The 15,256-nt window shown below is 48.1% G+C and overlaps 1 protein-coding gene and 2 non-coding genes across 3 annotated transcripts in view; 1 reads left to right on the top strand and 2 right to left on the bottom strand.

Moving 5' to 3' along the window:
• The window catches only part of LOC142557835 (uncharacterized), a 41,744-nt gene that overhangs the window by 11,155 nt on the left and 15,333 nt on the right, over positions 1 to 15,256 (bottom strand). The window lies entirely within an intron of this gene.
• Positions 2,352 to 2,424, bottom strand: TRNAS-CGA (transfer RNA serine (anticodon CGA)). Its single transcript has one exon. It is a non-coding gene; the product is annotated as a tRNA-Ser (tRNA).
• Positions 3,202 to 3,274, top strand: TRNAS-CGA (transfer RNA serine (anticodon CGA)). Its single transcript has one exon. It is a non-coding gene; the product is annotated as a tRNA-Ser (tRNA).

Raw genomic sequence — 15,256 nt, 5'->3', positions numbered from 1 at the left:
GCCTCCGATTGGCTGTCTGAGCAAGCACTGCGGGCGGGCCAGGATCATTTTTTGCAGGGGGGGTGTCGGCAGCTCCGAGGTAGTTTGGTCACATAGGGAGAGCGGTTGGATGGAGCCGCGCCGCCGGGAACATAGGAAGAGCGGTTGGATGGAGCCGCGCTGCTGGATTTTCCCGCCACCGCGAAGGAAAGCCAACTTCCGGGGGCACTTTCCGCCGTTTCACGTTCAATATATCGGGAGTCGCTACTAGTTTTGTTCGACGTAAGCGTAAATTTTGCTATATATACTCATTGTAACTATACCATGTCCAGAAATTGTTCGATATATGGAATAATTCGATGTAAATGGGTTCGATTGTAATCTAAGCTGGTCAAAGCACATCACGTCGCTCTCTGCAAGCGTTTCCAAGTCACTAGGTTTCATTAGATGATCACTCATGTTTGCTTCGCCCATGGTTAGACTAATCGCATACGAAACTTTTATCCGTACCAAACTTGAATACGCATCCCCTATCTGGAACCCCCATCAAGAGTACCTAATCCAGGCGTTAGAAGCTATACAAAATCGAGCTGCTCGTTTTATAACATCCAAATATGATTCTCGCTTGAGCGTCACTAACATCAAAGCTTCAATTGGTCTTACCCCTCTGGCATCCCGTCGTACGATAGCAAGTCTCTGCCTTTTTCATAAGCTACATTATCATTTTCCTCATTTACGTGAGAGCCTAATTCTGCCGCCCATGAGATCATCACGACGTCTGTTTAATTGTCACAGTGTTCAACACATTCATGGTTCAACTAACGCTTTCAATAAATAATTTCTCCCAACTGCCATATCGGATTTGAATGTACTTCCCGACACTATCGTCAGTGAAACAAACTCTGCAGTATTTAAACTGTTATTACACCAGTTTTGTCCACAGCCCCAGTAGTAAGCCCTTTTATCGGCTTTTTCATTTTCATGTGTTTACTGTGTTAACCAGTTCTTGCAATATGTATTAATGTGTTTTATCTTTGCGACCCGTGGTTACCATTTGTCCCCCCCCCCTTATGTAATACCCCCATCAGGGGCCCTTAAGGGTAAATTATTATTATTATTATTATTATTATTATTATTATTATTATTATTATTATTATTATTATTATTATTATTATGACTCGGTCGTGAATTTTGTGTATCTCTGTTTTATATTGTGGGCTGACTTTTCGTCGCAAAGCATCCCTCAGAGCTAAAAAACTGCACTTTCTTTTCCGCCATGCACAATTTGTGCCCATTTTTCAGCCACGTACAAAACATGTGCCTGATTTCCAAGGCATTGTGCAGCTACATCCCCCTTAAATGAAGCTCACACAATGAAATCACACATTGAGTAAATGGTGCCCTTCTAGAATACTGTCAACACATTGCGCTCTGGCTTGTTGGCTCAACATCTGCATGGCCGCCACATTGGGGACCCTATGCGCTCGCGACAATGACAGCACCCCAGAGAAGCCTTAGTGGCGTCGAAAATTTTCGTTGCATTTTTTCCGCTCCTCTCCCATGATGCCCATCACACTGCCCCTTCTAGCCACCACAAAATTGGCATGGTCTGTGCACTTCGGCTTGGCTATGGCTTGTTCACCAATGCATTGAGAAGTCCACTGTAACTGGCTTGAGCCATACGGGCAGTAGGTGGTCATGCGTACAAGGCAAATTGTTATCTTATAAAAGCTTGGAAAGGGAAGCTGTTACATGCAGCATCTGCGATGTTACATATTATAACATGTAACACTGCCTAATTTCTGGCAGTGTTTCACTTTGTCGCCTGTGAACAGCTAATCCGGCACCACAGGACAGATATTGCAGGACACCTTGGGATCCAGAGAGGTTAAAGTGGGACCAAGCACTGTCCCAGATGTAAGCCATGGAACAGCACTACCATGGCGACAAAGGTAAGACATGTCCTGCTTAAATCGGGACATATGGTCACTTTAGCTAAGCCTAATCAATGGTGCGCTAATACCCCTGTCAAATGGGCATCCGCAAACTCCTTTTAACTCCATCATCTTAATCAAGAGAGAGGTGCGCTTGGTGTCACGTGGTCCCCTTTCCGCTAAGGGAATTTAACGGAGCTTTTGGTCAAGAGAGGTCGGCAATCTCCCTTGGCGGTTGAAGGGCCCATACGCCCATACTGATTGTTGTAAAGAATTGATAAATGTTCAAGCACAATTCAGTAACTGTTATGCTAGCTATATCATAAGAAGCCAACAAACACTGACACCAAGGACAACATAGGGGAAAATTACTTGTGCTAATAAATGAAGTAATGAAACGATAAATTAATGGAACTTAAAGTGGATGAAGAAACAACTTGCCGCAGGTGGGAACCGAACCCACAACCTTCGCATTTCGCGTGCGATGCTCTACCAATTGAGCTACCGCGGCGCTGTTTTCCCATCCACTTTCTTGGGTATTTATGTGTCCTAGTAGAACCCTGGGAGTGTTAGCCAGCGCCGCCACTCACAGACCTTGGCGGCGGACGTGGAACGTCCTTCATGCCGCAGGCGTCACGAGAACGTGATCTTTTTGGGGGAAGGCAACTGGTCAATAAACCCACATATGCTACCTAAAGGCATCAATGTTGCCGGATTCGGGACCCTCGTTATGTAATCAACGAGAAGAAAGGGGGTTAACCGAGGGGCCCGATTTTTATTAGTCATATCATAAGAAGCCAACAAACACTGACACCAAGGACAACATAGGGGAAAATTACTTGTGCTAATAAATGAAGTAATGAAACGATAAATTAATGGAACTTAAAGTGGATGAAGAAACAACTTGCCGCAGGTGGGAACCGAACCCACAACCTTCGCATTACTTCATTTATTAGCACAGTAATTTTCCCCTATGCTGTCCTTGGTGTCAGTGTTTGTTGGCTTCTTATGATAGGACTAATAAAAATCGAGCCCCTTGGTTAACCCCCTTTCTTCTCGTTGATTACATAATGAGGGTCCCGAATCTGGCAACATTGATGACTTTAGGTAGCATATGTGGGTTTATTGACCAGTTGCCTTCACCCAAAAAGATCACGTTCTCGTGACGCCTGCGGCATGAAGGACGTTCCACGTCCGCCGCCAAGGTCTGTGAGTGGCGGCGCTGGCTAACACTCCCAGGGTTCTACTAGGACACATAAATACCCAAGAAAGTGGATGGGAAAACAGCGCCGCGGTAGCTCAATTGGTAGAGCATCGCACGCGAAATGCGAAGGTTGTGGGTTCGGTTCCCACCTGCGGCAAGTTGTTTCTTCATCCACTTAAAGTTCCATTAATTTATCGTTTCATTACTTCATTTATTAGCACAAGTAATTTTCCCCTATGTTGTCCTTGGTGTCAGTGTTTGTTGGCTTCTTATGATATGACTAATAAAAATCGGGCCCCTCGGTTAACCCCCTTTCTTCTCGTTGGTTATGCTAGCTAGTTACTTAGGCCACTTGGCTTTCCTTGTCTTTAAGGGCATTCACATGAACCCAACAGAAGTGGGTCAAGTCAGCTTGTCAGACGAATATGCCTGTCGAGTGCCAGCCAGTTGGACTGAACAAGCGTCGGGTCGGGCTCAGTCAGCCCGACTGCAAAGGCTAGGTTGAAACAGCCCGACCCATTCACAGCAGGCATGTAAATGCAGATGCATCAGGCTTGCCAGCGCCAAGACTTGCACGGGACCACTGTGACGCCGCAATTTAGGTGCCAGCAGCAGTAATAGTATCAGGACAAGGCCAAGACAAGCACTGTGCAGTACAATCTCATTGTAGTGATAAGACTCATGAAGACATTATTGGGAACCAGAAGCCCAGTTCGAATACGTTTATGTCTCTCGACTCGATGCTGTGTGCCATCCTTGTCCAGACTCGTCAGAAGCGAGTTCGTGTAAATACGGTCACGTCGGGCTTGGTCAGTCAGATTTTTTACTAAATAAACCCTCTCACGTCGGATTCATGTAAATGCAGCCTTGTCGTGCCAGTCGTGCAGTGGTGGTGTGGTCACAGTGCACACAATGTAGCATTTTGAGTACAGTTTGCAGCAATTCAGGTCATAAAACGCAGCCTACTCACCATGCCGCAAACAAACACCGATAAATACAGGGTGGCTAGCGTCGCTGTCAGCACTGCTATGTTTAGCGAGCGCACTTTGATTGTTAACGTGTTTATGTTTTTCGCTTCAAACATATTGAATATATGCTTTATGGAAGGAGCGTTCATTATAATAGCTATGAGCATAGTTAGAAGTTACACTTCTATACTTCTACAAAAACCAAACCCTGCTGAATGTGCCTCTGGTGGCTTCTACTAATAACTTATTGGCCGTGTGACACGACCACAACTTCCTTGAGGTCGCACTCCCTTATCCTAAAGGAGTTCGTGCATGCGTGCCCATGTGACATAGGTATAAGATTGCGTCCAAAAATCAGCTACCAATCAATGAAACAAACATATGTTATGGGAACAAGCCAAGTTTCATTTTCTTACCTCGAAGACACTCATTCTAAATTCGAATCTGTCCATGAGGAATCCACACATGCTGCAGTCTTTCTCACCATTTCAAAATCAATAGTGTCGTCCTTTAACAGGTAGCCCGCAGTAGCAACAAATGAGTGTGTCATTTGCGTTTTGGAAGACTTTTTGCTAAACCTGACCAAAATTGACAACTGAAATTTAGGACCCCTGGCTTATGCTCTGGGGAAACAGTCTGATTTGGTGTGGTTTGGTTGTGCAGAAAATGTATCTAGAATCCAAATATGAGTGATGATCACAGTTGCCATTGGAAATTAGTAGTCAAGAAGTTTGACAATAGCAAACAGGTAATTTGTCAACTTAAGTTACTTTAGTTTTACTTTAGTTTTCTGCAAACTAAAGTAATGTTTAACAGTCTCGGAAGAGAACAGCAATTTACAATAGGTAGCGAGGCACTGGAAGTGGTAAGGGAATACGTCTACTTAGGGCAGGTACTGACGGCAGATCCGGATCATGAGACTGAAATAATCAGAAGAATAAGAATGGGCTGGGGTGCGTTTGGCAGGCATTCAGAGATCATGAACAGCAGGTTGCCATTATCCCTCAAGAGAAAAGTGTATAATAGCTGTGTATGACCAGTACTCACCTACGGGGCAGAAACCTGGAGGCTTACGAAAAGGGTTCTACTTAAATTGAGGACGACGCAATGAGCTATGGAAAGAAGAATGATGGGTGTAACGTTAAGGGATAAGAAAAGAGCAGATTGGGTGAGGGAACAAATGCGAGTTAATGACATTTTAGTCGAAATCAAGAAAAAGAAACGGGCATGGGCAGGACATGTAATGAGGAGGGAAGATAACCGATGGTCATTAAGGTTTACGGACTGGATTCCAAGGGAAGGGAAGCGTAGCAGGGGGCGGCAGAAAGTTAGGTGGGCGGATGAGATTAAGAAGTTTGCGGGGACAACATGGCCACAATTAGTACATGACCGGGGTTGTTGGAGAAGTATGGGAGAGGCCTTTGCCCTGCAGTGGGCGTAACCAGGCTGATGATGATGATGAATTTGTCAACATGCCAGACTGCCACGCCGGTGGACTGGATGTGGTACACTTTCAAAATAAATCTGGAATGTTATATGCATGGTGGTCACGAATACTCAATGGAGATTTACCAAACGGCCCACAAACGAGCACTAAAATGCATCAGTATGACTAAACTGATGAGCTAGATGCTGTATGACATACATATTCACTCAGCTGACAGCGCAGCTGTTCTTCCCGACTGCCCCATAAATAGAGCACCAGTTCAAAACTTAAAAAGAAAAAATTAAGCTCTGGGTTTTCACCCGCCAAAACCACAATCTGTAAGGCATGGCACAGTGGGGGACACTGGATTAAAGGGTCACTAAAGGAAAATACAGTCAAGCTCGAGAATCTGTAAGGCGTCAACATTATCGCGAAAAGAGCCTTAATAATCGAGAAATCAAGGTAAATGCAGGACATAATTAGAAACTCCCCCAGGAAATTCAAGCACTTGCCCGATGACAAAAGCACTCCTCAATTAAATCCTGTCACTAGTACTCAACTACTCGTTGCAAAAGAATATCCTCGTATTTTAATACACTGTTACGGGGATGTTAGGAATATATAAAGACTGTATTTACAATATATATACAGGGTGAGCCAGCGCAGACCACAAACAACATGCAGCAGCCAGCGTCTCGCAATCTTCTTCGTCTGTCTTCTTTCATCATTCTGTAACAGGACCCCCGGGTGGTAAAGCACCGTCTCAGCGCATGGTAGGCGAAGAATTGCGAGCGAAGTATGGCTTCAGCTGCGAAATGTGCATGACGTCAACAGGCATCGGACATGAGGATGCATCAAACTGTAGCGGTGAAATCTCACAATTTACGCAGGTAACTTGACGTAGTACTTCATAGGGCCCTGTGTAGCGAGAGAGAAGCTTCTGGGAGAGGCCAACCCGACGACATGGTGACCAAAGGTGCACCCAAGCACCTGGGCAAACTTAAAATCACAATGGCACCGGTCATAACGCTGTTTTTGTATATGCTGCGAGGCTAATAAACAAGATCGGGCGACTTGACATGCTATGTGAGCGCGATCAATGTATTCTTGAGAGTACTTAGTTGCAACATGAGGCACAGAAGGGAGGATGGTGTCAAACGGCAATGTGGGGTCACGACCATACAAAAGATAAAAGGGTGAATATCCAGCAGTGTCATGTCAAGACGAGTTGTACGTGAACGTCACGTAGGTCAGCGTGGCGTCCCAGTTACATTGATCGTTGGAGATGTACATCAACAGCATCTCTGTGATTGTTCGGTAGAGACGTTCCATGAGACCATTGGTTTGTGGGTGTTAGGCGGTGGACAGCTTGTGCTCAGCGGCACAAGAGTGGAGTAGGTCGTCGACAACTCGAGACAAGAATGAGCAGCCGCGGTCTCTAAGTAACTGTCGAGGTGCACTGTGGTGGAGAATGGCATCATGGAGGAAAAAATTGGCGGCGTCTGTTGCGCAACTAGTAGGCAACACCTTTGTTATCACGTAGCGTGTCGCGTAATCAGTAGTGACAGCGATCCACTTATTCCCTCTAGTCGTCGTCGGAAAAGGGCCAAGCAGGTCAAGGCCTACGCGAAAGAACGGTTCAGAGGGAACTTCAACTAGATGGAGTCGTCCAACAGGTGGCAGGGTAGGTTTCTTCCGGCGCTGACACAATTCACAAGTTGCGACATAGCGACGCACAGAGCGGTAGAGACCCAATTAGAAGAACCAGCGTCGTACGCGGTTGTATGTACCGTATTTACATGATTGTAAGTTGACTCGAATGTAAGTCGACCCCCCCATATCGCATGACAGGGAAAAAAAAAAGGAGAGCATACCCGATAAAGAAAATTTATTAGTAGCTGACATGGTCACTGGACTACTCATCTTCACTAGTGCTGCCATCGTCATCATTGCTACGGTCGCACAGCGCGTTGTCTTCCAGCGAAATTTCACAGTTGGCAAACGACCGAACCACGACATCTTGTGGAACAGCAGCCCACGCCATATGCACCCATACACATGCAGCTGTCAGGGATGCTGGCGTAATTTCACAGTTTTCTGCTGCCAGCCACTCGTCGTACTCACGGCGAAGCAGGTCCTTAAAAGGCGAAGATCCGAGCTTGTTTCATGACCATGTCACACTTCATTGGCAGGGACCAATCACGCATTTCAGCGACGTACGCCGCAAGCTTAGCCTACAGCTCCAGAATGCGTCCTGACTTCGGCACGTGGGAAATTCCTCACTTGCCGTCACAGGTGAGAATTTCGCTTCGCCGCAGTCTCCACTCTCGCACCACCCGTTCAGAAACATAAAACTTGCGGCCTGCTGTGCAGTGATTTGTTTCTTTGGCGTAAAGGATGGCAGCCTTCTTGAACACTGCTGTGAACGAGTGCCGAATGATTAGTGGGCCTGGAGCACTCATGATGACTGAGGAAGCATAGAAGTAGCACGTAGCTGGCAGTCAAGTGGAATGCGTCAAACCAGTACCTTTCGCAACAGTTAAAGAGAAACCCGCGGGCAGTTCTTCCATGAACTACCGATACTCCCCGCAAGTACTGCCATTCTGAGGGTGCCGCTGTGAATGGAACAGCGGCGCTTCCATCAACTATCGAACCCCCCCCATCATGAGTGCTGTGCGAATGTTGAAAAAACCTTTCGAAAAGTGAAAAAACACGTGGGATAGCGAGAAGCTACGGGTAGGTCCATAGAGCAAACATGAAATTGCAACTACATTGTAGCTCCCGTTGGTCTCGCTTTTTTGGCAGTGCCATGTTTTGGTTTCGATTGTAAGTCGACCCCACACTTCAGAATTTAAAATTAAAGAAAAAAGTGGTCAACTTACAATTGGGTAAATAAAGTACGCAAAACTCCAAGGTGTCCCGCCATCGGTGCATCGTGAAGTTGTTCGAGAACGACGGATCGCAGATGACGAGGAAGGACAAGGAGTAACTCGGGGCAGTCAGGGTTGATATTGCTGCGGTAGAGGATGCCGTCGTGCAGCACAAACATGCGGCACCTGCCAGATTGCATCATCGCCGGAGTGCTGCCAGATTGCACTCCGGCGATGATGGACTGCAAGGATTCGTTGCATTGTTGTGCAGCGCGCATGTCGGTCATGTCAGTAAAAGCCATCACGCAGGCCACCGGATCATGAGCAGCTAGATCAGGGGGATCCACGGGTGACGAGAGAGGCAGTCAACATCCTTGTGCAGATGTCCAGACTTGTAATTGACAACAAACGAAAATTCCTGGAGCCGCATAGCCCAGCGACCAAGCCGTCCTGTCGGGTCCAGGAGGGAAGACAGCCAGCAGAGTGCGTGGTGGTCTGCAATGACCGAAGACGTGCGGCCCTACAAATATGGCCGGAACTTGGTGACAGCCCAAACTACAGCCAAGTACTCCCACTCAGTGATGGAATAATTTATCTCGGCAGGTGACAACAGGTGGCTGGTGTAAGCTATCACGCACTCGGTATCATCCTGTTGTTGGGTGAGAACAGCACCGATGCCATGGCCGCTTGCATCAGTGTGGACTTCGGTCGGTGCAGATGGATCAAAGTGGGCAAGTATGGGAGGGGTGGTCAGAAACCAAATGAGGGCGGCGAACGCATGAGCCTGTTCTAGAACCACTAGAAACGCTGGCCAAGAACATGCCGGCCGGAATCACTAGAGGGCACAGGCTGAAATTCAGAAGCGGTAGAACGACATCGTTATTGGTAACTGTAACCAGCGTATGCTGAACAGCAACATTCCGGTTCCTGAGGCACGTCGACGATGGGGCGAAGCACCATCGTCGACGTGCCTCAGGAACCGACGTGCCTCAGGAACCTGTGGCTGAGCGGTCAAAGTGACGTAAGTAACTGTCTCGGGTGCCAGGCGCACATCGTGAAGCGACAAGTGCGGTGGGGCGGTGCTTGGAGCATCGGCAAGTTGAAGCAGTTCTAACTGAAGAACGCCGGTCGCACAGTCGATGAGAGCAGGATGAGTGGATAAAAAGTCCAATCCAAGGATAACGTCATGAGGGCAGTTGTCAATCACAGCAAACAGAACAGAAATAGGGCGGCCGGCTATACTTAAACACGCAGTACACATTCCAAGAACAGCCAGCACGCTGCCGTCAGCCACACGAATAAAGAAGGACCTTCTTTAAACGTCTACGTAAGCTAGCACTCATCACAGAAACGTGGGCTCCAGTGTCGATGAGTGCTTGGACAAGTACGCCGTCTATTTTAACGTCAATTACACTTCTTGTGGGCACAGACAGGATTTGCTGCAGTAGTAGGCAATGCAGCACCACCTCCGAGGGCTGCATTTCTTGGTTTTCCGAAAAGTTGCGGCCAAAAGCCACAGGGGACGAAAGACAACGTGGCGGCGGCGAACCGGGAAGATGGGCGACGTGTTGAGCGCGACTGGTGTCCATGCGGCAATGGTGAGCGACTGACTGTACCAGGTGTTTCTAGCAGAGTTGTCGGCACTGTTGGACTCGGCGGCGGGCGAAACATTGTGGGCATTTCCATTAAAATGGCTCAGGTTGTTCGGCGTGCAAGGTGTTGACGGCGTAATGTTGCGACAGTATCTGGCGACATGACTAATGCGGCAACAGGTGAAACATATCAGCTGGTTGTCCGCAGTTCTCCACTCAGTCGGGTTGCGATAACGCGGAGAGAAGCGTCGGGGTGAATCGAAAATAGTAGAAGGGCATTGGTTAGCTCTGGGATTGACAACAGCACAGACAGAATGTAATCCAATGTTTTCAAGTTCCTGGCGAATGATGGCTTGTACGACGGGAACCAAAAAAGTGGTAGCATCAGGGCTATGCGAACAGAAGGCTGAGGGTGCCATCGCATCCAGTTCACGTCGAACGATTCACACCACATCCTCTGATGGCGACGCATGCTGCTGTGCGGGTTTATCTTCACATGTCGACTTTGTGGCAGTATTGGTAACTCTGGCGAATGGTTGTAAGATGGGTCAGCTTTTTGCCTGCTCGAATTGTCGGCACTCTTTAATGATGGCATCAGCTGTAGAACAGCTTTTGCACATGACCATATTAAAGGCGCCGTCAGCAATACCCTTTAAGCACATGTCCGACCTTTTCAGCTTCTGTCATGTCGCCATCAGCTTTACGCCAAAGTGCCAGCACGTCCTAGATGTACGAGACATAGGACTCCGTGGTGGATTGGGTACTGGAGGCCAGTTCCTGCTCTGCGGCAATATTATGGCCGGCTGGTTTGCCAAACAACTCTGTCAACTTCTCTTTGCATTGGTCCCAGCTGGTGAGCTCCTCTTCGTGGTTTTCGTACACCTTTGCCGTGCCTCGTAAGTAGAACAAGAGGTTGGCTAGCATAAGCGAAGGGTCCCATCTGTTGATTCCACTCGTGCATTCATACATAGCCACCCACTCAACATCGGCGCCATCGGTCCCACAGAAAGTTCCAGGATCCTTGGGTTGCATAACCACAACCGAAGGTGACAGCAACGTAGGTGGCGAAGGTGACGTTGGAGGCGGCAACGACGTTGATGCCGCGTGCTCACTGTCATTCATGGTGCGGACGGTGATGCAAAGTCCACTGCGGAGCTCCATTTCCAGCCGTGGTACCCCGCACCTCCCACCAATATGTTATGGGGATGTTAGGAATATATAAAGACTGCATTTATAAAAATTGGAGGACGCTTAAGCTTCGCCTTCAAGAGTGAAACGCGAAAGCGTTCCCGTCGGCCCGCCAAGGGGTGTAAGACAATGGGCTACGGCGCAGCCATCACTTACGAGGCGCCCCGAATCGGACGCGGTGAGCGTCGAGCAACGCAGCGTTCGGCGCAACAACGAAACGTGCGCCTGAGCAAGCGGAACAAACCAAAGAACTCGTTGTCTCGGAGGCGGAAACGATGCACGCCAGCCAAACGTCGTGATCGGCACGGGCAGGGAGATAGACAGATAGTGATCTAAAGAAAGGAAGGACGCTTGATTCTGCAACCCGTGAGGAAGCAAGGCGAAGCGTCGTCAGGGGAGAGGGAGTCCGGGCCGCGATGCGCCTCGCACCGGTCCCCGCACAGCCCCAATGTGCGCTTGGCGCGCCACCTGTCGGGGCAGCGCCGTACACTGAGAGGAGGGGGTCTTCCGTGCTTGCCGCAAGATGGCTGTGTGTGCGGAAAACGCAGAAAAAATGTAGCGGAAACGCACTTCGCTACTCGTGTAACTGCGACTTCTGTAAGTTACATGTTCATAATTACTGATATACACCGCAGTATAACTTTCTACAGCTCGTTTCTAAGGCGACACCGCATTCACTAGAGGCGCTTTTGTACCGCTTAGAAGCATCGAACTTGTGGCTGAGTGGTAGCGTCTCCGTCTCACACTCCGGAGACCCTGGTTCGATTCCCACCCAGCCCATCTCGCAAGTTGTTTTTTATTCATAAAGTGCCTGCCGGGATTTAACGCTCACGGCCAACGCCACCTACGCCAACGACACCAGCTTTTCTGCGACACGAGCTCCTTAACGCTGTCGCATTAATATATATACAGGGTGAGTCAGCGTAGACAAGATGGCTGACCACCAACAACACATAGCAGCCAGCATCTTGAAATCTTCTTCCTCTGTCTTCTTTTATCCTTCCGTAACAATTCGATCAAATAAAATGCTACTTGTCCAGTTCAATTTCATGTTTAGAAAAAAGAACTCATTGAAATTTGCGTTGACAACGACGCGGGCAGTTGAAAGGTTTCATTTTCACTCGCCTCTGCACCGCTCACGCTTTTGCGTTACAGTACTTTCCTTATCGCGTAGTGGTGCGCTGGGTTTGCTGGCTTGCGAATCGCACAAACTGCAAGTAGCAGAGAATTCAACTTCCATGTGATGTCAAGGGATGCCTGAACGGTCTAGTACGCCACTTGACCAAAAATCAGTTGCAGCAGTGAATCCGCCGCTCTGTCTTGGCTCGGTGCCGCAGTCTGTCGGGCGCCGTTTTACACACCGACGGCGGCAAAGGGCGGTAAAGCCTTTTTCACATGCAAGCGAAAATGCTCGCGAATCCTGCCGCTGCGCCGCAGAAATGTTTCGAGCGGCAGCGGCGGCACTAGCGGCGGGAGCGGCGAGGTTCGGGCAAGTTGGAATTTCATCGCAGCGGCAGAGCAGCAGCCCTCCTTCCGAACGGGCCGCCTCGACACGTGATCAGTGGAGGACTAGTGCGGGAAAGCCTGCGCATAGGACGATGTTTATTTGCTACACGCGGTGCGGGCAACATGCCCAGAGAGCTTTTCAATGAATTGTTAATTGCTAAGCGCAGGATATGTGTTCATAAAATAAAAATTTGAGAGGCAGGGACAAAGCAATGATTATGTTGGTAGTCGCAAACTACCGAAACTGGCTGAAAGTCCTGTGTTTTTTACCAGCAACATTGCTATTCGCTGCGGCGGAAAACGCGCGGCGGCAATGCATGTGAAACGAAACCTCGCGAAAAGCTTCGCAGCGCCGCGCCGCCGTTCGCTCCATTCGCTCAATCGCTTGCATGTGAAACAGGCTTAATGGTGTATGCAACGTCACCAACTCCCCCAGCTGAGTGGCGGGAAACTTGAATTTCAAAAAAAATATTGAGACCCTTTAGATACAATTTTCTCATAGACTACGCTTTTTCTTGGCACGAAATAAGCATTGAGGTTTCAGGACAGGTATTTAAACAGTCCACGTCAACTTAGTATTTGCCTTTAGTGTCCCTTTAAATTTGACCACCTGAGGTTCTTTTACCAAGAACCGAATGCGCAGCACACAGGTGTCTGCCTTTTGCCCTCATCAATATGCGGCTGCCGTGACTGGGATTTGATCATGCTACGTCATGGTCGACTAAGCCACCACAGTGGGTCAAATCATCTTTTAGCTGGTCCACATAATACGCAGATGTGCGAGACTTATAAATATGCATATTGTATTGTAACTAGAGTTGGGACTTCTGAGACATGTCCAGATGTTAGCGTCATGTACATACATGCATCTACCAAACTGCTTGCATCTGGTTTTTAGTTTGTCCGGGTTTTCTATATTGTTTCCACTGATTTAATAGACGTGCTTGTACTGATTTTGCCATTCAACAGCAAGTAACTTCAGCCCTGTCAGGGAGCGCTAGTGGTTTCCTCTGCCTATGCACCCATGGCATTCCAATCACTTATGCTGTGAACTGCCTTTCATTCCTTGAAAATTGAAAGAACTGTGAAAGTACCACATTAATTTCATATGCATCAAGTGTCATGCAGTGCCTGCCACAATGGTTCATGATGGGTATCCGCCCACTTTTAAAACAGCTATTAAGGGGGGCACTACCTGTGAAAGTGAACTTTATTTTGAAAAAAATTACAGGATGCATTCAGGACATTATACAGCCAGGTGCCAAATTTTATTATTCTAAAAGAACTTTTAAAAGAATTACTAATATTCAAATGTTGATGTGACTATGGTTAGCCGAAAAAAATATTGTTCTAAAATTTAAAAAAATTGTGGAATTCTTGAGCATATTGTTACGCGAACGAAGGATTAAGAACTGGAGACTATTTACAAAGTATATATATACAAAGGATAATGCAGTGCTGGCCAGTTCAGCCGACAGCTCAAGAGCCAGAGAGCGTTTGTTGTCTTCGTCGGGGTGCCTGCGTGCATCGCCCATAAGAAACACGCAATCTACGCGTGTAATTATCCCCAGCGCCGGAAGCACCGTCTTGGTGCATCTAAATGTCGCTGATAACAGGAAAGTAATATGGTTTGAGGCGTGCGACATGCACAACGTCAGTGGAATTCGGGGCAGATGAGCTGGAACTGACTGGCGCAATTTCGTATGTAACTGGAGTCACAGCACGCAGCACTTGATATGGGCCTGTGTACCAAGAGATGAGTTTTTCTGACAGGCCAACGTGACGAGTCGGGGACCAAAGGAGTACCAGAGATCCAGGCAAAAAGTGGATGTCTCTGTGTTGGCGATCATACAAATGCCATTGCTTCTCCTGCGAGGTCAGGAGGCGAGCGCGAGCAATTTCACGTGCATGGACTGCCCTGGTGATGGCATCAAGTGCATACTCTCGTCTCTGCTGCGGCGGATGGAAAGGATGCGTCCAGTGGCAATCTGGATTCTCGGCTGAACACTAGAAAGAAAGGGAAATAACCGGCAGTGTCATAATGCGCAAAATTATGTGCAAAAGTGACACAGGGTAGGGCAAGGTCCCAATCAGTAAGTCGGACGAGACGTACTTTGCAAGCATGTCTGTTAGGGTACGATTCAAATGCTCCGTGAGACCATTAGTCTGTGGATGGTAAGACATAGTCAGCTTGTGCTTGGTTAAACAGGACTGCAGGATGTCAGCGATGAGTTTAGAAAGAAATGTCCGACCACTGTCAGTGAGCAGTTGGTGTGGAGAGCCATGCTGCAGAATCACGTCGCGTAAAAGAAAATCAGCGACATCTGTGGCGCAGATCGTTGGAAGAGCTCTGGCGATGGCCTAGCATGTGACAATCTGCTGCCACAGCGACCCACTTGTTGCCAGACGTGGATAGAGGGAAAGAGCCAAGTCCAAGCCAACATGAAAGAACGGCTCCGAAGGAATGCCGAGTGGTTGAAGGTGTGGGGATGTCGTGTCTGCCGAAGGACGAATCCTAACATAAAAACGTAACGCTTCTTTATTCGACTAACGATGGCAGCGGACGGGCATACCAACGCTACGTTCGTC

This window comes from Dermacentor variabilis, chromosome 9, assembly GCF_050947875.1.
Source record: "Dermacentor variabilis isolate Ectoservices chromosome 9, ASM5094787v1, whole genome shotgun sequence".
Taxonomy (NCBI): Eukaryota; Metazoa; Arthropoda; class Arachnida; order Ixodida; family Ixodidae; genus Dermacentor; species Dermacentor variabilis.
Note: the sequence above shows the minus strand (reverse complement) of the source record. Positions and strands in the feature narration are given on the sequence as shown.